Here is a 22,582-nt window from a genome sequence, read left to right as displayed (position 1 = left end):
TTATTTTTAATTTTTAAAATTTTCTAGCAAAGTATATTGTCATAATAGATTTTGCTGTGACAAATAACCTATTAAAGTCCTAATAGGTTTTGCTATAACAAATTTCAGAGACTTAACATGACAAAAGTTTCTTTCTTGCTCACACCAAGTTTAAGGTAGACAATTTTAGTAGGATGGCACTTCCAGGCCTCTCCCTGGTGACCCAGGGATCCAGGCTCTGCTTTCTCCTATGGCAATCTTGGTGTCTTCTGCTGGATCCTCTGTGGTAGGCTAGCCAGTGAGTGGAGGAGAGTTTATGAAGGGCTATCCTGCAGACCTCAGGGGCCAGCTGTGGAAGTGGCATACTTCATCTTAGTGGTATGCCAGAGCTGACTCATTATAACTCTCAAGAGTCACTTGTTAAATTTTGCAAGCTAATTTTGAAGCACAGGCATTATTACAAATTAAATTATATAAGTATACCATTAAGTAAAAATAAATAAATAAATAAAAAACAAAGGTAATAGAGGTTGAATATCCCTTATCTGAAATGATTGGGACCAGAAGTGTTTCAGATTTCAGATTTTTTTCAGATTTTGGAATTTTTGCATATGCATCAGGAAATATCTTGAGGAGTGGGCCCAAGTCTAAACATGAATTTATTCCTTTATGTTTCACGTATACCATACACACATAGCCTGGACATAATTTTATATAATATTTTTAGTAATTTTGTGCATGAAACAAAGCTCATGTACGCTGAACTATCAGAAAGCAAAGGTGTCACTGTCTCAGCCACCCGTGTGGACAGTGTGCGGTTGTTTGGCATCATCATCATTCCTGACTCTGACTTCGTATGCTACTGATAAATAATTGTTGTCTTACATTCATGCACACACAAGTACTTGACAGTAAAAAATAGGACGTACCATTAATTCTGTAAAAAAAATAATGTGTTCAGAGTAACTAAGCAGCTTAGTAGCATCCCCAGAATACCCGCATCAGCTCTGAAACAACAGCAGCAACCAACAATGGCAGGCTTTCTGCCTCCACCTATGATGCTGTGTTTTGATTACGGGTTACCATGCAGCGTATTTTTTTTTTTTTTTTTTTAGGTGAGAAGAAACATCAGAAGTAGTTAAGGAATCAGGAAATGTTTCCTATAGGGACGAGGAGGCATTCTGCTGACTTTTTGAAATGTTTCCTCCAGAGTCATCTGCCTCATTAACAAGGGTTTTTGTCTTAGAAGTTGCTCTTTGAGTTTATAAACTGACATGATTTCTTGTTCTGTTATGAACGTATGCTGCTTTAAATGCTTCGGGAAGCCCATCACACATTTTCACCATGTTGTCTCTAAGCACTTTTTCTACAGTGTTAACAATATCATGTTGGCTGGGCACAGTGGCTGAAGCCTGTAATCCCAGCACTTTGGGAGGCCAAGGCAGGTGGATCATCTGAGGTTAGGAGTTCGAGACCAGCCTGGCCAACATGGTGAAACTCCACCTCTACTAAACATACAAAAATTAGCCAAGTGTGGGGGTGCGCACCTGTAGTTCCAGCTACTGAGGAGGCTGAGGCTGGAGAACTGTTTGAACCCAGGAAGCGGAGGTTGCAGCTCAAATTGCACCACTGCATTCTAGCTTTGGTGACAGAGTGGGACTCCATCTCAAAAAAAAAAAAAACCACAACAATGTCATCTTCAACATTGTGCACCTGTGTTTTAACTGCAGCCCATCAAATGAGGTCAGGTGTGGAATTTTCTACTCATGGCATCATGTCTGTGCTCAAAAAGTTTCAGACTGTGGAGCATTTTGGATTTCAGATTTTCAAATTAGGGATGCTCAACTTGTGACTATTCAAGCGTCATCATTTCCTACTTTACTACATTCGGCTATTATCTACACTTGAGATTATTTAGGCAACTTGTATGGATAAGCAGGAAATACTATATAGCAATAGCTACTGTGCATTTCTTCCTGACCCCATGTTTGGAGGCATCATGTTGATAGTTTGAAATTGACCATGGTGGGGATATTTATACCATGGAAACAGGCAAACACTATAAATCAGAGCTTGACTTACTGTTCTGTTGATTTTCTAGAGACTTTTGTTTTGTTTTGTTTTGTTTTATTTTTGAGACAAACTTTCACTCTTGTTGCCCAGGCTGATCGTGGCTCACTGCAACCTCCACCTCCCGGGTTCAAGCAATTCTGCCTCAGCCTCCCGAGTAGCTGGGATTACAGGCACCTACCACCACACCCAGCTAATTTTTTGTATTTTTAGTAGAGACGGGGTTTCACCATGTTGGTCAGGCTGCTCTCGAACTCTTGACATCAGGTGATCCACCCGCCTTGGTTTCCCAAAGTGTTGGGATTACAGGTGTGAGCCACCGTACCTGGCTGGCCTAGAGACTTTTAAAAGTTATGAAGTATTATTAATTCAGATTAACTAAAAGCATGTTGTGTCTGTAGCCATTACATTCCGAATAGCACAAAATATTGAGAGAATATCCTTACAGTATTTGAAAACTGTTAACTGATTCAGCAAAGAAGTTGCCCACATTACCGATGACGAAGTAAATTCTGACATACATAAAAATCAACAAAAGCATTCTGAGAGAATCAATCTGCTGTATGGAAATGACAACAGAGTATTGTGTATTTTAAAATGTAATTATAATATTAACTATAAAAACTTGCTATGCAACCCTTATATTAGCAAATTTATCATAAATTCAATACATATGCATATGTTTTTTTCTGGAGGGCCAATTGTTAAACTTTTACCAGCATATCCTTCCCTCTTCTTATGCTTCATGGGCCAGAACTCAATCATGTGGTTTCACCTAGATGCAAGGACTGGAGAGCAATTAGATTAGCTGTGTGTCCAAGAAGAAGAGAACTATCTATAGGACATCTCTCATCTCTCCCCAGGCAAGACAACTCAAAGTCCTATCCAGTCACTTCATTCCAGCTAAAAGTCCGGGATCTCTGGATGATGCAAAGATCTATCATGTGACTCTTCTTGGCATGGCACCCAATGAACTAAACGAAGTTATATTTCCTCCCTTTCTCGCTTCACTACTACTTATACTGTAGTGAAGCAAGCTGCCTGCAATAATTGTAATTACAAATTCCCGCTCAGAAAAGGAATGAAAAGGGGGTACACTGAAGCCACTCACTCTTAACAAATGCTGGAATCCTATGGGGCAGATCTCTGCTTGTTTCTCTGGGCCTTTGTCATTTATGCTCTACTGGAAGCAGTAAGTTTTTTCAACCCTTTGACTCAGCAAATGTCTGGACTCTTGGTATTCCCATTTATTTCTGTTTACAAACCTGCTAATTCTCTCCTGAGTTTATCTCCTTAATAGCGTAGCAAAGGCTGCCAATAAAAAACCAACACACATTACTAATAGTCTGCTTTCTAGACTCCTCCTCTAGAGCTGCCAGCTAGAAAGGAGACCTTATATCTAGTGCATTACCACAGGTGACAGTTTTTTGTTTTTTTTTTTTTTTTTTTGAGACGGAGTCTTGCTCTGTTGCCCAGGCTGGAGTGCAGTGGCGCAATCTCGGGTCACTGCAAGCTCCGCCTCCCAGGTTCACGCCATTCTCCTGCCTCAGCCTCCCGAGTAGCTGGGACTACAGGCGCCCGCCGCTGCGCCCGGCTAATTTTTTTCTATTTTTAGTAGAGACGGAGTTTCATCATGGTCTCGATCTCCTGACCTTGTGATCCACCCGCCTCGGCCTCCCAAAGTGCTGGGATTACAGGCGTGAGCCACCGCGCCCGGCAGGTGACAGTTTTACCACTGCATACTCTGGGCCTTTTCTTTCCAGCTGCTGCTGATGGTGTCCTTGTCACTTACTGCCTGACCATTAAACCAATGCCACATATATTTGGTTTTTATTAGGGCATTGTTTCACTTCCATTTCTGTATTAATCAAATAGGATAGGCTAAGCTGTGATAACAAAGAAACTCTAGCAGCTTAACAGAAGAAAATCATTTCTGCCTAATGGAAAGTTCATCCAGATTCTTGTCATAGGGCAACTCTCCTCTAAGTAATGATTCTGGGATGCAGGATTCTTCCACCCAGTAGTTCCATGTCCCCTGGGGTTTCCTCAGAGCCCTCAACACTCAACTGACCATCAAGCAAAGAAAGAGCAAGGAGGCCCAGGTGTACTTTAGGGGCCGAGCCTGGCAGGGGTATATCCCTCTTCCACCCCATGGGCCATTGGCCAGGACTCAGTCACATGTTCCCACTTACATGCAAGATAGCATATGTGCTTTGGTAGTGTAGAAAGAAGAGAAAGAAAGAAGAAGAGAAAGAAGAGAGAGACTGGTGAACAGTAGCATCTACATACAGCCAAACAGGGTAAAGGTATTTAGTATATTTATCCTCTTCCTGACAAAAAGATCTTAAAATGCCTGAACTTCCCTCATGACTTCTTCCACCCATCTTCCCTATTAGGATTTTCTAGTATTGTAGTTTCACCAACCTTTTGTATGAGCCAAATGAGGGTTTTTTGTTGTTGTTGAATGGGTGAGTGGTTAGTTTTTGTGTGTTTTTACAGTGAGTACTTAGTTATTTAATCAACACATTTCACCTGCTTTGTTCACTGTTGCCTCCTGTGTCCTCTTCTCTTCTGGTATAATTTGCCTTCTTGAAACTATTTCTTCTATTCATTCTTTCTGCAAGGGTCTAAGACAAGTAAACTTCATCTTTATATGTCTGGAAATGTCTTATACAACCTCACTTTTGAATTATAATTTAGTTGGGTATAAAATTCAAGGTTGTCAATTATTTTCCCTAAGAATTTTGAAGGTTGTTCTGTTATCTTCTGATACGATTATCCTGACAAAAGTTAGCTGTCAGACTAATGACTTTTCTTTTGTAGACAATCTTGTTCCTCTCTCTCTCTCTCTCTCTCTCTCTCTCTCTCTCTCTGTCTCTCTCTGGAAGCATGTATTACCTTACCTTTCTCTGCTTCACTACACTGTGTCTAGGTCTGGATTTATTTCTCTTTATTTTGTCATGTTTGGGACTCTGTATGCTTCTTAAATTTAAGGGCTCATGTCCTCCTTCAATTTTGGAACTTCTGTTTTCTCAAATATTGGTTCTTCTCCAATCTTGTTTTTCTTTCTCTGGAATTTCTATTAGACATATATTGGCGGGTTACATTCTGGGATTTCTCATTACTTCTCTTTCACATTGTACATTTACCTCACTGTATAGTATTTTTTATTATTTCCTTTGGTCTCTCTTCCAGTTTGCTCATTCTCACTTCAGCCATGTCTAATCTCTTTCACCCACCACTGAAGGTATATCTCAGGACTGATTTTTATTTCTGGAATTTATATATTTTTTTCAATGTATGTTGGGACTTTCTTTTTTATGGTGCCCTAATCTTACCTTAAGTTTTTCATTCCTTTCATTATATTTTTGAACCTTTTAGATACATTGCTAAAGTCCCTTTTATATTCCTCTAATTTCCATGAGGTCTTTGATATGATTTCTCCCTTTTGATGTACCTGCTGCCATCTCTTATAATGTTGGATTTATTCCTGTGTTTTGTCACATTGTCAATTAGCCTATTTTGCTGGAAATTATCTTTTGTGGGGTCCTACACATGCTCTGTATTGTGAATGTGTCTTTATTATGCATTTCCATCATTATGCTGGGAACTCTACAGGATTCAAACATTCCAGATCAATTTTTATGACAGTTTCTAGACTCTGAATTTCCATAGAGCGTGATTAGTAATAGAATTTGGCCCCACATAAATTAGGAATACTAATTTCTCATCATTCCTTCTACCCTGTGCCTGGAACAGGCAGACCATCAGTGCTGCATCCTGAAGCTGACAGACTTCTTCTGACTGCAACATCTTTTCACTGTTTGCAGAGAGACTCCTTCTAGGTTCCTCTCAGCACCTATCCCCAGATGGATCAAATCCCAGGCCTTAAGGCACATATGGTTTCTGGTTACTTCCGTGAGCCATATGACATCATGTGCTATGAACTATCTTTATTTCTGACTCCTAGAATGTTAATTTTCTTGATTTAAATTTTGCCTATGTAATATTTAAATTTATATTTATTTTTGCATTTCTTTGTGTTTGCATATCAGTCTAGATGGTCAAGTTGACATCAAAGTAATATATGCAAAATTAGGTATTCAAATAGTATCAAAAACTTATAATGGGCCGGGCGTGGTGGCTCATGCCTGTAATCCCAGCACTTTGGGAGGCTGAGGCGGGCAGATCACGAGGTCAGGGGATCGAGACCATCCTCGCTAACACAGTGAAACCCTGTCTGTACTAAAAATACCAAAAATTAGCCAGGCGTGGTGGCGGGTGCCTGTGGTCCCAGCTACTCTGGAGGCTGAGGCAGGAGAATGGCATGAACCCAGGAGGCAGAGCTTGCAGTGAGCAGGGATTTCATCACTGTACTCCAGCCTGGGAGACAAAGCGAGACTCCATCTCAAAAAAAAAAAAAAAACAACTTATAATGAAAAACAAGAGACTCCTTTCTACCTGTCCCCCATGTACTGTCCTAGTTCTGCTCCACAAGGACAACCACTTTCAACTCTTTTAGCTGTTTCTTCTGATAGTTACCTCCACACTTAACACAATGTATTTAAACTGGTCATTTTTTTTCAATGTTAGAAATTATTCAGTGACTGCGTATTATGATAAATGAGAACATAGTTATCTTATTCCACTTATCACTCCTTGTTTTGGTTATATACTCAATATTTATAACATAATGATTATGTTAATACTGTTCACTATGGAGCCAAATAGTGAACTATGATTGCATTTTCTTTCCAGTGCAACTTTGGAATTTTCTGTAAGTTTCTATTTGCTGTTTATGGGTAAAATTTGCTACCTACTAATCCTTGATCTCTTCCCCAAAATACTCCATCATATCAGTTTTCGCTCAGCTTTTTTTGTATTAGTTATCTTTCACTGTGTGGCAAATTGTCCTCAAAACTTTGCAACTTAAAACAATGAGCATTTATTATCTCACAATTTCTGTGGGAAAAGAATCAGACTTGGATTAGCGGGGTCCTCTAATTCAGGATGTCTCACAAGGATGCGATTAAGGTGTCAGCCAGGACTGTAGTCCTCTCAAGGTTCAACCAGGAGAAGATCTATTTCCAAGCCCACTCCAGTGATTGTTGGCAGGATTATTTCCTCACAGGCTTTGGCCAGGGCCCTCCCTTGGTTTCTTGTCACATGGGCCTCTCCACAGGGCAGCTCACAACCTGGCCGCTGGCTTCATCAGAGCAAGCAAGTGAGAAAGCAAGATGGAAGCCAGAGTCTTTTTAAACCCTCATATTGGAAGGAACACCCTATCACTTTTATCATATTCTATGAATTAGAGCAAGTCACTAGGTCCAGCTCAAGAGGAGGGGATTATAGAAGAAAGGACTGCAGGGAGTCTGAGATGACTAGAAGTCTCTTTAGAAGATGCCTAGCACAGCTTTTCCCCACCCCCCGGGGCTCTTGCTCTAATCTGGACCAGTTAATCTCCAGTGAGAGTTCCTTCACCACTTTCTTAGGCTGATGTCTGTTTCCTGGAACCCATGGTCTCCTTTCGTGGTTTACTCTCTCTCATTTTAGGAGAGCACATCTGTAGCAAGTGCTGTCAATTAAAGATACTGTGAAGATAAGTGTTCTAAGTCTTTCTGTGTCTGAAATGCCTTTATATTTATATTCCCTAACATTTGGATAGATATAAAATTCGAGGCCAAAAATTACTTTCCATCAGAATTTGTAAGGTGTTGCTCCATTTTCTTCCAGCATCAAATGCAACTATTAAGATGTCTGATTTTTCATTCCTCTGTAAGTGACCAGTTTTTATCCCCCCTGGAAACTTTCAGGATCTTTTCTTTAACCCAGATATTCTGAAATTTTACAGTGATATTATCGGTTTAAGGTTCAGTCTTCATTTATTGCGCTGGATACCCCGTTCACCTTTTCAGCCTGAGATTCATGTCCTTACATTTTGGGAATTGTTCTTGTATATTTTCTTTGATAATTTCCTGTGTTCAGGAAATTTATCTCTTCTCTTCTCTTCTCTTTTTATAGAATTCCTATGAGTTGGATGTCGGACCTGCTAGAACAGGAGTAAGCAAGTTTTTTGGTAACGGGCCGGACGGTAAACGTTTTAGGTTTGGTGAGTCACATGTGGTCTATCACGTCATCTTTCTTTTTTTTTTTTTTAATACAACCCATTACAAATTTTAAAAGCGCTCACAGCTTAAAGAACATATAAAAACAGGCCACAGGCTGGATTTGGCACATGGACCATTCATTGCCAACCTCTTCTAGATAGGTTTATCCTCTATATATCTTACCTGTTCTCTCCTATTTTCTATTACATCTTGCTATAATTTCTGGGAGATTTTCTTGAGGGTGTGCTAGGCATCTTCTAAAGAGACTTCTAGTGTTCTCAGGCTCCCTGTAGTCCTTTCTTCAATAATCCCCTCTTGAGCTGGACCTAGTGACTTGCTTCTAATAAATAAAATATGATTAAAGTGATGGGGTGTTCCTTCCAATATGAGGGTTTAAAAAGGCTCTGGCTTCCATCCTGCTCTCTCACTTGCTTCCTGTTTTCTATTACATCTTGCTATAATTTCTGGGAGATTTTCTTGATGTTACCTTCCAACTATTTTACCACTGTTTTTTATTTTAGAAAATTTTTTTTGGATACAAGGTCTCACTATCTTGCCCAGACTGAAGTGCAGTGGCAGGATCTCAGCTCACTGCAACCTCTGCCTCCCAGGCTCAAGCAATCCTCCCACTTCATCCTCTCTAGTAGTTGGGACTACAGGTGCACACCACCATGCCCAGCTAAGTTTTTTGTATTTTTTGTAGAAACAGGATTTCACCACATTGCCTACACTGTTCTTGAACTCCTGAGCTCAAGCAATCTAACCACCTCAGCCTGCCAAATTGCTGGGATTACAGGCATGAGCCACTACGCCGGGCCCTAGAAATTCTGTTTTTAAATTCTAAGAATTCTTTCTTATTCTACAATTGTTCCCTTTGCATAACATCTTCTCAAATCTCTCTAAAGATTTGAATTAGAAGGGTTTTTTTTTTCTTTTTTAAGTTTATTTTCTATTTCCCACATTATTTCTCTTTCTGTTTGTCTATTTTTGTTTCCTTTCATTCAGAAGCTTCCCTCAAAAATCCTTGCCTGTCACTATATTTAAATGTGACATTCTAAACAGGGGGCATTTTCTTTGGGAGTGGGAGCAGGGCTTGCCAACTAACAGGCTTCACTTTAAGGTTATGAAGTAGAGAATGTTTGTATGGGAAAGTTTAGTCCCTAGGGCCATCTAGTTTATTCAGAGAAGAAACTTCTGGTTTTCTGCCTGAGGACAGATGCCTTGCCTCTGGTGTTCTGTGCATTGAGACTGGGAGGTGGGAGGAAGGCCAGCTGTTCTGGTCACTGATTTTTATCCAAGCCCTTCAACCATATCACACTCACCACACACAGACTTAAGCCCCAAGCTCCAAGTCTACTTTGTTTCATAAGACCTAAGTCCCTATGTTGCTATAGGGCTTGAAGAAGACAACTTCTCTGAAAGCACCTAGCACACCCTTAAGTGCAAAAGAATCTCTTTTCCTTCAGCTTCCCTTTACTAATCTGTCCTCTAAGGTGATAAAACCATCCCTTACCACCCTTCACCAACTGTTAAAGAACTTACCTAGCAAAGAATCCGCTTGGCAGGGGACTATTTCTAGCCCCTTCTGGCGTATGGTAGATCTTGGTAATCTTGGGCTACAGAAGAGTCGGCTACTGGATCATTTTAGTAAAGGTGGCCATGAGACTAACTTAACGTGTCATTTGCCCCGAGAACGAACCCCTGGCAAGCGTCACTCTTACTGTACTAGGGAAGACTTCACCTCCTCAACACTCTATTTTGCTTTGAGTCAACCACTGGTGACCCAGTAGCCAAGGGAGTGAAATCGCCCCTGGTTTCCTCACAGCCTGTCAGTCTCTATTAAATCAGAGAAAGCTGAAAAATTGATTCTTTTTTGTCCCTGTCCAAATGTGGCAGCTGTTTAATTTCAATTAGCAAAGCTTGAAAAAGAATATTATGCCAGGAGTAATTAAAGCAGGAGGGGGATCCTTGCTCACCTGCACTCATCCTCCTAATTGAGGATCTGAGGTGTCCCCCAGCAGGGCTGTGAAGTTTGGGTTCTCAGGAATTCTGGTGCCTGGGGCTTTGATGTAGCTCTCTCTTCAAACAAGTGACAGGACAGGAAGCACAAGCCTCCAGGAAGGATTCATTTAACTTTTTAAAGTCTAAAAATTAGCTGTACAGATCAGACTTGTCTACACCAAAACGCCAACTTGTTCACTTCAAGCCCTTGCTTTTGCTCTCTACAAGTCATCTGTCTGCTTTCAAAGCTCCTCCTCCTCTCCTGCTGGGGAAGGCCAACTCCTTTCTCCTTTATCAAACAAGTATTTGTTCTGGTTGACACATTTGAATCTTTACCAACAAGTGAAGCAACCCCCTACCTGCAACTTCATAAGTTTCACTGCATCCATCATAGTCCCAGGAGGAAACAGAATTCACTCCTAATGGTACAGATGGATGGAATTTAAGGAAGGTGCTACTGACAGAGGAATGGACAGGGGTGTGAGAACAAGCAAGGAAAGCTGCCCAGAGACTAGCAACACCAGGAAGCTGTTACTACCCACGGGGTGAAAGGAACAATGGAAGGACCAGAGCCAGTGAGAGCCGGGGGAATGGCCCAGCAGCAGCTGCAGTCATAGAAGGATGTGACCTTCCCAGAGAGGCTGAAGCAGGGTAAGAACAGGGAAGACAGGCCCTGCTGCCTTTCCATCTTCTGCATGTGCCTCCCATGGCCGACTAGCCAGGAGAGTTCATTGTCACTTCTCGTGTATGGGTCTTGTTTCCTAGCTTGTGTGTGGTCAACCTGAGGGTCAATATTATGTCTTATAGTTGTTCTGTATCCCATGTGGCTTAAACTAATACTGAGCACATGGTGCTTAACAAATGCTCTGGTTAGATTATTTGAGCATAATTTGTTATTATATTTTAGAAAAAATTGAGAAGATGTCTCCATATATTGTATTTTACATATATTATGATGACAATGCATATTTAAGAATATGATATACAGATATATTACATACAGATAATACATACATGGATTATATATAGATAATATCATATATACAGATATCTGTATACAAAATGATACGTAGATAACTATATATGATAATAATATATAATTGAAAATATGTGTGCAGTATCCTTGTAAATTAATAAGTGGGTCTCAACTGAAAATATAGAGATGACCTTCTTTAAAATAAAAGTAAGAAAACAGTGAAGTCAGTGACAAATGACAGCTAATGGGCATGTTTGGCAGCAACTTACAAATCATGCAAAGCCAACCTACCTGGGATGCTTGGAGTAGAGATACAGGCATGCTATGCATGTGACTTTCTGGACACAAGTGCTATTTGAGGGCTATTTGTATGCTCTTCTTTAAGAGATTTAAGTGATGGAAGATATGGGGTTTCCAGGAAGAGGGCTCACCAGGGCTGAGTGCCCAGGCCCACTGGCCATGTGGGATCTGTCTAAGAGCAGAGTTGTGTGGAGGAAAGGGAGCCACACTGGTGAAACATGAAACTAGGATTATAGAAAACAGTTTGCAAGCTCAAAAAGGATTTCATCACTCTTTACACTTAACATTCTGCAGAGTCTCAAGCCCTCCATCGTGATCATTGCACTGATCAGATGGGGACCAATGCAAGGACATGTCACCGTGCCTCAGCCAACTCACCACCTGCTCCAGCTCACACAACTGCAGGTTCTCTGGCTTCTTTCTGACCCATCTCGCACCAATGCCTGAAAGGTGTATTTCCGTGTATTTCTTTTAAGTAAACACTAAGGTGGTCAACACACTGAAACATCCATTGTTCTGCACCAAATGTTGAAAAGCCACGAATCGCACAGAAAAATTAACTTTGATGATATCTTTCTAAGAGGCATGCATCTTTATCCACAGCACACTTTAGATTATGAACTGGATTATTCCTTTGCCCCAGAGCCCTTCTGAGCCACCTGCTTCTGCCAACAGTTGGCATGCCTGCCAAAAATGCAAACTACTTTAAAGTTACCTTTGGGAAAATATCATTAGAATGGAAAATTATATATTCAATTTAATAACCTGGGGGAAGAGGAATGACAGAACAAATGTCCACATGGATTAGCATAAAAGCATCAAGTCAGAAGGTCTCTTTTACCATGTAAAGAAATGTTGAGTAACCCTGCTGCCCATTCAGATTAGTCTGTGACTTTTCTGCTTCTTTTGGCTGACAACATTCTCAATTGTGTGGTCTGTGTCTTCCTGCATCCTTTTCCCTACCACACATTTCTTCATTAGCCTTCAACAGCTAACTTCATGGCACTGTGGTGGTGAATTTTATGTGTCAGCTTGATTGGGCTACAGGGTGCCCAGACATTTGGCCACACATTATCTTGGATGTGTGTATGAGGGTGTTTGTGGATGAGTTTAACATTTGAATTGGTGGACTGAGGAAAGCAGATTGTCCTCCCTAATGTGAGTGGGCCTCACCCTATCAGTTGAAGTCCAAAAATTCAGACCAAAAAGGCCAAGAGGGAGCTTTTCCTGCCTGGCTGTCTGAACTGGGACATTGCTTCTTTCTGACCTTTGAATGTGAACTGAAACATTGGCTCTTCTTGGGTCTTAATTCCGCTAGCTTTTGGACTGAAATTTGTACTATGCTCAGGCATTTGGACTCTCACTGGAACTACACATTGGCTCTCCTGGGTCTCCTTCTTGCTGACTGTAGATCTTGGGACTTAGCCTTCATATTCATGTGATCCAATTTCTTATAAATTTCTTTATATATGTATATGTGTGTGTATATCAATATGCACACACACATGCATGCGTGCGTGCGCGTGCACACACACACACACACTCACACCCTATTGGTTCTTTTTCTCTGGAGAACCTGGACTGTACTCTTAAATGTCACCAGTGGTCTTCCTTCCAGGCTCTATGAGAGGCTCTCCATGTTCACCTTGTTGATGCTGGAGTTACCTCTTAGTTCTCAGCCCTCCTCTCACAAACTCCTCTAATTCTCAATGCCGTAATTCCCATTTCTCTACTAAACCTCAAGCTTGAGTTATTCTGTGTCCCAGCACAAGATCTCCTACTACCTATTAGCCTTGCAACTTAGTTCCCCTGTCTCTCCTAAAATTCAGTGGGTCTGAATCTTGTTTCTCTCAAAACCATTCCTTTTTCTTCTTAAGTCTCTTGCTTCTGGCTGAAAACCTCCATGTCTGCTTCTCCCACCCCAGGATCCAATTAATCACAAGCCCTGTGGCTTTTCCTTTTATTTCTGAGGGCATCCCCATCTTTTCATTCCCTCTTCTTCAACCCTAGCCCAGCCTCCTCCTCACATGCAGCAGCCTTCTCATTGGCCTCTCCGTCTTCCATCTCCCTTCAACCTGCACTCTGCACCGTCAGCCTGATTGCAGCAGAACAGTCGTTCATCCCATCTGTCTCCACTTGAAAATCTCCAGTGACTCAGGGCCAAGCCCAGACTTCTTTACTGAGTCTCTAAGCCTCTCCACCATCTGACCTGCCATTCCAAGGTAGCTACCGAGACAAAATGGAGCTCCAGGCCATTGGAGCCACAGGGCTGCCTTCCTCAGAAAGCTTGTATTCCTTCCAACTGTGAAACATATAGTATGGGAAGGACTCATCTTTTCCAATTTAAAATCCCCTTTCTACAGGCATATTTTTTAAATTTTGAGATCACATGCACTCTGGGTGAAAACACGATTCACATGAAGTTCACTATAAAGCTTTTAGGAAGGTAAGCATTTCCTAGCCTCCTTTGCTATTGTTACTTTTAGCTACTGTCATCATTGCCATGTTGAGTTCAGCTAAAAGCCGTGTGATGGGAAGCGATGATTAACAGTGTGGACTCTCAAACCAAACTACCTGGATTTGAATCCCAGCTATACCACATACAAGCAATATGGCCTTGGGCAAGTCAGTTAACCTCCTGGGGCCTTAGCTTCATCATCTGCAATATAGAAATAACAATAATCACACCCATGGACTGTTGTGAGTTTCCCAGAAAGTGGTTAGATCAATGTAAATGCACATTACAAAGGCCGTATGCATTTCAGCTATTATCGCATTGCTCCTGATGGTGAGCTACCAGCTGTATCAGAATTGACTCACCTGTGGAGCTGCCTTCCTGGAATGCTGATGTCATGGCCATGAGTGAGCATCCCAGTGTTCCTCCAAATCTTGGCTCACCTACAAAAGCTGTCAAGAGGTGCAGGTCACAGAGGCTCCAGACCACAATGTGCCTTTGGTTCTATTTGTCAAACATCCTATGTGACAAATAGGACTGTCACATACATTATCTCATTTCAACTTCTCACCAACCCATAAAATGAAACAGAGACTCAGAGAGACCTTGCCCAAGTCTCACAGCCAGAATGTGAGCCCAGATCTAACTGTACATTTAACTCATGCCTCTGCCTCTGTCCTGTCTCTGCCAGACCTTCCCAAGTCACTCTCACTCACTTTCCCAAACCCCCAGCCCATTTCCCAATAGCAAGCAATTATCTAGTCAGGACATTCATTCATTTTCAGTGGGCCCTAAGTGAAGCAAAACAAAGCGGTGAGGTTTCTCTCTGGCTCTGTGTGTGTATTTGTTGTATTTGGAGCTTCTACTTTCGTAGACAGTGACCCTAGAGCAGTAGAACAGGAAGAGACAGAGGCCCTCAGAGCACTTGATGCTTCTAGAATGTACCTGCTTACGTTATGCCAAGGGCATCAAGGGTGATGGGCTGTGCTGAATTCTGTGGATAAGAATATGAGTGCGCAGCAGAGTGGACCAAAGCGTAGTTGATGATCTCCAAGAACTCTATGAAAGAGATGACTATAAACAAAAGGGCCCTGCATGTGTGCTCTAGGAAGGAACCTCATGAAAGGAGGCCACTCTGCAGCCAGGTGACCATATATGTGCACTAAAAGTGTGTGCCATGCTCCGTCTTGGCATCATTATCCTAGTTCTGTCCTGGCATCATACCCTTTTGTATGTGTATGGAGAGCTAGCAAAGTGGCCAGGCCTGGGGTGTGTTGAAGTCACCCTACCCACAGCAATCCAGGGTGCTCACAGGGGCTGTTTGCACTCTTGCTGTCCAGCTGCAATTGGACACACACATGTGGTGGCTGTAGGAGATGCCACAGAGCAGGACAAATGTCCTCATTATGCTCTCCAAAAGGAGCTATCCATTCAGGGCCAATCGGTAGCAGGAGGCTGCTCGACACAAGGCCAACCACCCTTCTAGCAATGTGCTGCCTCATGCTGCCACAGCACCACACCAATACATCAGCACTTCGGAGTGCAAGCAGCAGGCAGATCGCTTTTAGAAATTAGGGAAAAGAGTATTTGAGAGCTGCTCATCCATTTTTAAAGCTTCCCCATGAAGCTTCCACATCTCTGTCTTTCTCCTGCACTGTAAGGCCCTGGTCCTGGGCCAGAAAGTCAGAGTCACAGCCTAGACACACTGAAGATGGCATCCAGAGTGTCCTGGCCTGTCATCCTGTCCATGGCAGAATGAGTAGTTAGTACATAGGGACTGTGTGCCCGCCAGGCTAGGATGTGATTTGATGGCGCACTCTCCAGTATGGCAGCCAGTAACCTCAGTGGCTGCTTGGATTTAAATTAATTAAAATTAAATAAAAGTTAAAATTCCATTCCTCAGCCATACTGGCCACATTTCAAATGCTCAATAGTCACCTGTGGTTAGGGGCTACCTCACTGGACAGATAGAACATCTCCATCATCACAGAAAGTTTTGTTGGGTGGTAGCAGCACCATCATTGGCACCAGTGCCATCATTTAAACTGGCATGAGGTCTTTGAAAGGCCAAAATCCACGTGGAGGAAAATGAAAAATGATATATCAAGTCCTAGGTGGGGAGCACAGCTACCTGTACATGCTTTCCTCCACTCATTCATTTGTGTCAGGAATGTCATCGTATACCTGTATACATAAGGCACACCAGTGTTGACATACTCAGGACCTGCCAAAATGATCCAGACTGTGCTCCTGCTCTTAAAGGACTAACCATTTGGTTCAGGAGATAAGAAATATGCACAATGGCCAGGTGTGGTGGCTCAGGCCTGTAATCCCAGCACTTTGGGAGGCCAAAGCAGGCAGATTGCTTGAGCCCAGGAGTTTCAGACCAGCCTGGGCAACATAGTAAAACCCTATCTTCACCAAAAAAAACTAGCAAGGTGTATTGGTGCACGCCCCATCTCTAAAAATAAAATAAAAGTATTCCCCACAACTCAAAAGGCTGAGGCAAGACAATCACTTGAGCCCAGGATGTTGAGGCTGCAGTGAGCCAAGATCCTGCCACTGCACTCCAGCCTGGGCAACAGAGCAAGACCCTGTCTCAAAACAAAAAAAAATGTGCACAAGTAACAATAACACAAGAAGAAAGTGATCATTTCATCATAAGAGAAGTATGCTGAGTGCTCACAGAGTTCAGACAAGAAAAATCTGCTTCCAGCTCAGGAAAAGGAGTAGCTTTCAAAGGAGAAACATGGAAGTGGAAGAAAAACTATCCCAAGCAGCGGGAAGGACATGAGCATGGCACAGAGGCAGACAGGGTCCTCCCTGGCAGAATGGTGGCCCTCCTCCCGGAAACATCCAGCCTGAGGCTGAGGTAGGACCCCTGCTGACTGACTGATTACCTCAGTGCACCTTGCTCAGCAGTGAGGGATTAATGTCCTAGCCCAATTGCCCTCTGTTTTGATTAAGGGTCAGTCATAAGGAAGTCGTAGGGAATTCACTTTAGCAAGTGAAAGAGGGGTATTAAATGACTTACAAAATTACCAGGAGAGGCCGGGCGCGGTGGCTCAAGCCTGTAATCCCAGCACTTTGGGAGGCCAAGACGGGCGGATCACGAGGTCAGGAGATCGAGACCATCCTGGCTAACCCGGTGAAACCCCGTCTCTACTGAAAAATACAAAAAACTAGCCGGGGGAGGTGGTGGACGCCTGTAGTCCCAGCTACTCGGGAGGCTGAGGCAGGAGAATGGCATAAACTCGGGAGGCGGAGCTTGCAGTGAGCTGAGATCCGGCCACTGCACTCCAGCCTAGGCGACAGAGCGAGACTCCGTCTGAAAAAAAAAAAAAAAATTACCAGGAGAGCTGAAGAAATAGACGCTAGATTGAGCTTTCAGGAGTGGCTTGGAACACCAGGGCACCGAGGAAACTGCTGCCTCGGTGGTGATCAGGAAGCCACCAAGATCAGGAAGTGGTATAATTAGAAAGTGGCCACCATCCGTACTTGCCACAGAAAACCCTAACACAATCGTGATGGTGCGGCCAGAGAAGCAGCAGCCCCAAAAACACGAGCTCTGACTCACTTCCCCTTCCACATTTCATCCGGGCACACCTGACTGGCAGAACTTAAATCACATCCAGAGCCCCAGGGAGAAACGCATCTGAAAAATAGAAAAGAATGTGGAAAACAATGGTTGCTGGTTTTCCAGACTCCAAAGTATGGGAAGGAACATTGGAAAAGTGGAAATCCATTTCACCTCCAACCTGTCACACCCTCCTACGTACCAGTGGTGGGGGATTAAGTGACCAGTCATACTCCAGGGTGATTAGAGCAACTTTCAAAGGTGAGAACCTGAAATGTTTTCTGCTAAAAGCAAAAATCAGGAGACAACACTCATATAAATGCATTAACAAGAAAGAAAAGTGTGGAAAATATTTGAAGGAGACTGGGTGCCATTTAGAAACCCAAGGTTCCAGAACTGGGCAACCTCTTTGTTTCAATGCAGCCGCTGTGCTTCCTAGCTTTTCGCAAAGAACTGCAAGAATCAGCAGGTTTTACAACACCCTAGACAGCCACACACTGTAAGGACTGAGGGAGGCCACGGGTGGGGTGAATTTCCAAGTCTGAAAAATACCAGGGAAGCCAAAGAAACAGACACTAGCTTGAGCTTTCAGGAGTGACTGAACGTCGGCACCCAGCTCTTGGTTTTGTTTGTCATACCAGTCCCTGCTGAGGAAAGCAAACAGCAGGTAACTGTAGAACACACCTGTCTATAGCAGCTGTTTGATGTTAGTAGGCTTTGATTGTCAACCAAGCAATTTGCTTAGGATTTGGAAACAAAGGAAGGAGATTGTCAAAAGCCCGAGGAGCAGGTGACATGCAGCATGCCTATGTGCTCCCAGCAGTCAGGAGGAGGATGCGTGAGCAAGAGATTGGCACCAGAGCTAGTGCAGTTTGGGGAAGTGACAGCCTCCTACAGGGCAATAATGGGATCTCTGCAATAAAGTGCCAACTTCCTATCCCAATAAAGTGTTGATGTCAGCAGAGACCACACTACACGCGAACGAGTCTAACCAGTGTCGGGGTGGGACCTAGGGAGGAAAATTGTTCAATTCTTAGTATGGTTAGAGAAAAACGTCAGGGCCAGGCACAGTGGTTCATGCCTGTAATCCCAGCACTTTGGGAGGCGAAGGAGGAAGTATGGCTTGAGCCCAGGAGTTCAAGACCAGCCTGGGCAACAGAGCAAGACCCCATCTCTAAAAATAAAATAAAATTTAAAAAAGAAATACATCAGTGAGGAGTCCATGAAGGATGCCAGCCAGAATGACTTATAGGTCATAGTGACTAATCTATAGTCTATTGTGATTGAGAAGTGAATCAACCCTGCTGATTCTCGCAGTTCTTTGGACACTGAGGAGTGTCTAAACCGAACTGCCCTTTAAGATCCAGCTCCAGTCCCAAGTCGAGTAATTCACTCACTGATTCATTCATGCAAGGGTCTCTACTCAGCACCTTTTGTGTACAAGATATACAATGAACCGTGCTAGTCATGGTGTCCACAGGGAGATGAATGAAAGTAATTTCTCTCTAATATGGTAGGACATGAATAAATAACTCTAGTACAAAGTAGCAAGTGAAATAAAGTAATGTGAAAATTCCAGGATAGGACAGTTACTTCAGTTTGGTGGAGGAAAATGAGAAGGATCTGGGAGGCCTTCCTGGAGGAGGAAGTGGTCTTGGTGAATGCCTCGTGGAATTTGTTGCTTTCAATATATCTGATCTTTTCATTTATATCTGACTTAAATAATGGGCTTTGAAAGTATTTTTTAATGAATCAAGATAATGTATATAAAGAAAGGTGTTTAACCATATAGTGGGTAATTAATCAATATTAGCCCTTTTCTGGGATGGAAATGGGCCCAGAGGGAAAGGTAAATGTTGTGGTTGAATATAAGCGGGAAATGCACTGCAGTGCCTTGAGCTACTTCAGTGTTAAAGGATTGGGATTGGCAGCTTTGCTGGAGTTCTGTGTTATTTGTTTTGGAGCCAGGCCCTTCTGTAACCTGGGAAAGTGTTCCCCATCGTATTCTAGACAATTACTCTGAGCATCTCTGTTTGTTTCTACCTATGATATTCAGAAGAGGCATACAGGATTTTAACTGAATTGAAAACAAGATGTAATGTGGGAAGTATTGGAGATGTAATAACTGTTGGGAATGAGGAGAATATATAATGAAAATGTGGACATAGTTCCTGTAACTTTTGCACCTTTCAAACTCCAATTGAAATTTAAATCAAAAATGCATTATTCTGAGGATAATTGTTCAGCATAAAATTATGAACTCAAATTAGTATCTCATCACCCTCTCAAAGGAAAGCCTGAGAACCAAGGACATAGAACCAAATTTTAGCTTTCCCATCGGACCCCTCCAGGTCAGTGTTAAAGCATTGTTGGGGGAGGGGGGAAGAACTGGGAAAGCAATGGTGTGGTCACACATTATGCATCTGCACCAGTCTTGAGAGCTCTGCAAATCTGTCCCATAGGTGGGGTGGGGACGAGGAACTAATCAGGCTGTGAAACAATAAATGGGGAAATGCTAAGTGGACAATTGTCCAGGCAGAGAGCCATAACCAGGCTAAAGCACTCAGGGACCCCCCACGGCCAGTCTCTGTGGATGTCACCAGCAGCATACACAGCAAGCAACTCCCTTTCTCCCCTGGCAGCACTGGACCAGGGGTCCTAAGATCTAGATCTTGTCCTTACTCTGTGTGATTCTATTCTAGCCCCGACCTTTCTAGATCCAAATTTTCTCATCTTTAAAATGCACCTACCTACATCACAGGGTTGCCATGCAGTTGAAATAAGGTAATAGTTATGAAAGTACTTTGAAAAGCTGTAAGAATTGTAATAATGTTATTCCTTGACTGTAGATTAACGAACATAATAAAATTGCTATTGCAGATATTAGCATAATAGCACAGATTGTCCTTCCCTTTAATGAAATTCATCAGGAATAAAATGCTCCTGCTTTTTCCTGACATTCTCTCACTGTCTTTCCTCTGTAGGAGGCCATGAGGCTCAGTGGTCTCCAGAAATGTACCTCTGTGTGTGGAAATGTTCCAGAAGGCCACTCTGTCTACAGGGCCGTTGCTTCACTGCAGATTAGATGTCCTCCCAGAACCTTCCAGGGCACTAATGGCCTAAACAGCTCTGGTAAGAGGATCAGCAAGTATTTTAGACTAGTAAATGTGGAAATTCTGCTCCAGCATAAATCAAACCAATTTCGATTAGAAAATATACTCTGTTTCCTGAACAGCTGGACAGTTTACTCTGCCAGTTAAAGGACAGTGCTTCGCCCATCCTAGCCAGAGGGAGCTTGCGCTGGGTTGAAGTCCCTGATAGGAGTCAGAGGGCTGGCTCTACCTGAAGTCACCCTGCTCCCCTGCTCTGTGGACAGGTGACAGTAGATTGAGCCTGTTTGGCAAAGGCTGCTCAGAGGCTCCATCCCAGCAGGGCGGGCACAGAGCCTTGTGTGCTACCCACAGCTTGCTGTGTAGTTTTCTCCCTCCAGATCCCGATGTCACACTCAAACTGCTGACATAAAATTCACCACAACGCTTCCCTTCATTTCCTCTCAGGCTGCTTTTCACTCCCAGGCTCCATGAAGATTTCCACAGTTACCAAGCTCTCTATGTAGAGTCAGCTCTGACCACCAGCAGCCCCATCCTAATTCCACGCTGCCATTCCCTCTCTTCTTGACTTCTCTCCACATTTCCTATTCCAGTGCAGCATTAGAACAATGGCTTGGTACTAGCTGAGTAAGTGATTTGCAACTACGTTTCCCCCTCCCACTAGAGGAACCAACCTGCTAAAGGAAGTCACTGCAGAAAATACCCCCCCCTTTTTTTTCTCTGATAAGAGCTTTCCAATAATCTCCCTACCTTTTTTTTTTTTTTTGAGATGGAGTCTTGCTCTGTCTCCCAGGCTGGAGTACAGTGGCATGATCTTGGCTCACTGCAACCTCCACCTCCTGGGTTCAAGCGATTCTCCTGCCTCAGCCTCCCAAGTAGCTGGGACTACAAGCGTGCACCACCATGCCAAGCTAATTTTTGTCTTTTTAGTAGAGACAGGGTTTCACCATGTTAGCCAGGCTGGTCTTGAACTACTGACCTCAGGCGATCCGCCTGCCTCGGCCTCCCAAAATGCTTGGATTACAGGTGTGAGCCACTGCGCCCGGCCACATTTTTAATGTTCCTTTTGCATGACCTTCAACATGGACTTTCTGAGAACTGGGCTCTGCATTGTCTTCATTTAGCTCTTCAAGCAGGTCTTTCGTCTTCTTAAAAATGGCATTCATAAAGCAGGGAGGTCAATGGAAGGCTAGGGCCATGCAAAGGCTGTCAGCCACGGAAGATGCTGCCCCCTGCCTCAGAACACAGGCGGACTGCTGACAACACCTGAACCGGCAGGGGAGAGGTGACCTTGGGTTGGAAACAAAGGGCTGAGCCCTGGAAGCATGCTTCCTAGTTCCCTGCAACAACACAGCCACTCACCCTAGGCAGCGCAAGAGCACAGAAAACAAAGCCTCATTTGGCATCTCTGATATCATCTTTGGAAGTGAATAAGACAAATAACTTAAAAGGTGCAGGGGAGATCGATGACGCTGCTAACTTGAGACTGTCCATATGAGAGGTTCTGATTTATCAGCCTTCATAGGAGCTGATAAGCTCTTGAAATGAGTGTTCTGTGATCGGCGGCCGTACCTCCTGGTAGTCTGTGTTGCTCTCCTGGTTGGGGTGGGTGGGGGTGGGGGGAATGTGACTGTGACAGGGACTGAAAATACACACTATGATTCCATCATTCACTGATCCACAGGCTTGCCTTATTATGATGGGGCTGTTAATTGTGTCATCCCCAGGTATAGCCCAAAACTGGTGGGAATTATATTTCAGCACAGGTTTGGGGTGGGGGGAGAAAAAACTACTGCTAAAAGTGGAGACCTGTCATTTTTTAATTGGTATTATTATGAAAGCTATGTTGCTTGCATTAGCAGACGGAGTCAGAGAAACCGTGCAGCCATTCGGAAAGGAGGAGGGCAACTCTCCCCAGGGCAGGGAGATGTGCGGGATCCAGCAGGGAGAAGGAAGCTATTATTTAAAATAAGAATAAGAAAATAGAGCTGTAAAGTGGGTGAGTAG

General features: G+C 43.2%; 1 long non-coding RNA gene across 6 annotated transcripts in view; it reads left to right on the top strand.

Moving 5' to 3' along the window:
• Window positions 1-21,333, top strand: part of LOC108583549 — a 115,938-nt gene extending 94,605 nt beyond the window's left edge. For all 6 annotated transcript variants that reach the window (XR_004179649.1, XR_002519404.2, XR_004179651.1 and 3 more), the window contains 2 exons: window positions 8,071-8,158; window positions 20,450-21,333. This is a non-coding gene — a long non-coding RNA (uncharacterized LOC108583549). The remainder of the gene's footprint in view (window positions 1-8,070; window positions 8,159-20,449) is intronic.
• The last annotated feature ends 1,249 nt before the right edge of the window (window positions 21,334-22,582 follow it).

This window comes from Papio anubis, chromosome 18 (genome assembly GCF_008728515.1).
Source record: "Papio anubis isolate 15944 chromosome 18, Panubis1.0, whole genome shotgun sequence".
NCBI lineage: Eukaryota > Metazoa > Chordata > Mammalia > Primates > Cercopithecidae > Papio > Papio anubis.
Note: the sequence above shows the minus strand (reverse complement) of the source record. Positions and strands in the feature narration are given on the sequence as shown.